This window comes from Lucilia cuprina, chromosome 5 (assembly GCF_022045245.1).
Source record: "Lucilia cuprina isolate Lc7/37 chromosome 5, ASM2204524v1, whole genome shotgun sequence".
NCBI classification, from domain to species: domain Eukaryota; kingdom Metazoa; phylum Arthropoda; class Insecta; order Diptera; family Calliphoridae; genus Lucilia; species Lucilia cuprina.
The window spans coordinates 48773797-48776536 of record NC_060953.1 but is presented as its reverse complement, the minus strand read 5'-3'; the positions used below and the strand labels follow the sequence as shown (position 1 = coordinate 48776536).

Genomic DNA, 2740 nt, shown 5'->3' with positions numbered 1-2740 from the left:
TGCTGTATCTCTTATAGTTTTCGAGAAAAACGGACTTTTATGTTTTCACTCAAAATTTTTGAGAAAAACGGACTTTTATGTTTTCACTCAAAATATCGGTTTTACTATGAAATAAAAGTGATCACAGAATTCGCTTGTTTTTGCTGTATCTCCTATAGTTTTCGAGAAAAATGGACTTTTATGTTTTCACTCAAAATGTCGGATTTTGGTAGGAAATAAAAGTGATCACAGAATTCGCTTGTTTTTGCTGTATCTCTTATAGCTTTTGAGAAAAACGGACTTTTATGTTTTCACTCAAAATATCGGATTTACTATGAAATAAAAGTGATCACAGAATTCGCTTGTTTTTGCTGTATCTCTTATAGTTTTCGAGAAAAACGGACTTTTATGTTTTCACTCAAAATATCGGTTTTACTATGAAATAAAAGTGATCACAGAATTCGCTTGTTTTTGACTTTTATGTTTTAACTCAAAATATCGGTTTTTGGTAGGAAATAAAAGTGATCACAGAATTCGCTCGTTTTTGATGTATCTCTTATAGTTTTCGAGAAAAACGGACTTTTATGTTTTTACTCAAAATATCGATTTTTGGTGGGAAATAAAAGTGATCACAGAATTCGCTTGTTTTTGCTGTATCTCTTATAGTTTTTGAGAAAAACGGACTTTTATGTTTTCACTCAAAATATCGGTTTTTGGTAGGAAATAAAAGTGATCACAGAATTCGCTTGTTTTTGCTGTATCTCTTATAGTTTTCGAGAAAAACGGACTTTTATGTTTTCACTCAAAATATCGGTTTTTGGTAGGAAATAAAAGTGATCACAGAATTCGCTTGTTTTTGCTGTATCTCTTATAGTTTTCGAGAAAAACGGACTTTTATGTTTTCACTCAAAATATTGGTTTTTGGTAGGAAATAAAAGTGATCACAGAATTCGCTTGTTTTTGCTGTATCTCTTATAGTTTTCAAGAAAAACGGACTTTTACGTTTTCACTCAAAATGTCGGATTTTGGTAGGAAATAAAAGTGATAACAGAATTCGCTTGTTTTTGCTGTATCTCTTATAGTTTTTGAGAAAAACGGACTTTTATGTTTTCACTCAAAATATCGGTTTTACTATGAAATAAAAGTGATCACAGAATTCGCTTGTTTTTGCTGTATCTCTTATAGTTTTCGAGAAAAACGGACTTTTATGTTTTCACTCAAAATATCGGATTTTGGTAGGAAATAAAAGTGATCACATAATTCGCTTGTTTTTGCTGTATCTCTTATAGTTTTTGAGAAAAACGGACTTTTATGTTTTCACTCAAAATATCGGTTTTACTCTGAAATAAAAGTGATCACAGAATTCGCTTGTTTTTGCTGTATCTCGTATAGTTTTCGAGAAAACCGGACTTTTATGTTTTCACTCAAAATATCGGATTTTGGTAGGAAATAAAAGTGATCACAGAATTTGCTTGTTTTTGCTGTATCTCTTATAGTTTTTGAGAAAAACGGACTTTTATGTTTTCACTCAAAATATCGGATTTTGGTAGGAAATAAAAGTGATCACAGAATTTGCTTGTTTTTGCTGTATCTCTTATAGTTTTCGAGAAAAACGGACTTTTATGTTTTCACTCAAAATATTGGTTTTTGGTGGGAAATAAAAGTGATCACAGAATTCGCTTGTTTTTGCTGTATCTCTTATAGTTTTCGAGAAAAACGGACTTTTATGTTTTCACTCAAAATATCGGTTTTTGGTAGGAAATAAAAGTGATCACAGAATTCGCTTGTTTTTGCTGTATCTCTAATAGTTTTTGAAAAAAAACGGACTTTTATGTTTTCACTCAAAATATTCGATTTTGGTAGGAAATAAAAGTGATCACAGAATTCGCTTGTTTTTGCTGTATCTCTTATAGTTTTCGAGAAAAACGGACTTTTATGTTTTCACTCAAAATATTTGATTTTGGTAGGAAATAAAAGTGATCACAGAATTTGCTTGTTTTTGCTGTATCTCCTATAATTTTTGAGAAAAACGGACTTTTATGTTTTCATTCAAAATATCGGTTTTTGGTAGGAAATAAAAGTGATCACAGAATTCGCTTGTTTTTGCTGTATCTCTTATAGTTTTTGAGAAAAACGGACTTTTATGTTTTCACTCATAATATCGGATTTTTTTAGGAAATAAAAGTGATCACAGAATTCGCTTGTTTTTGCTGTATCTCTTGTAGTTTTCGAGAAAAAAGGACTTTTATGTTTTCACTCAAAATATCGGTTTTTGGTAGGAAATAAAAGCAATCATAGATTTTGCTTGTTTTTTTTTTACCAGTTTTTCGCCTTTTTTACCCCCATATTAAAATTTCCGAAAATCCCTTCCTAAAAAGAAATTTACTGTATAGGTTTTACCTTTTGGGTTGTTTTATGATGAATGAGTAAGTTACTCTTTTATATAAGATATACAAATATTTTCTATATATAAAAGGTATCCAAAAATTTCTAATATTTGAAATTCTGTGTAAATTTATATTTTATTTAACTAGATTGTAGCAAAGAAATAAAAATCTTACAAAAATATTTAAAACCTAAAATATAAAACCATAAACAACATAAAAGTTAAATATTTTACGTGCTGTCTGCAATGCTTTTGTATTTCTTTTGCATATACTACAAGCAAATATGTATGTATGTTTAAAAATATTAAGGAGGCACATATTTACTTGTACAATTTTGTATGTATTGCAATATTTAAAGGGAAAAAAACTTAAAA

At 29.2% G+C, this 2740-nt stretch overlaps 1 protein-coding gene across 4 annotated transcripts in view; it reads left to right on the top strand.

The window, feature by feature from the left end:
* The window catches only part of LOC111681667 (protein alan shepard-like), a 150340-nt gene that overhangs the window by 54533 nt on the left and 93067 nt on the right, over positions 1-2740 (top strand). The window lies entirely within an intron of this gene.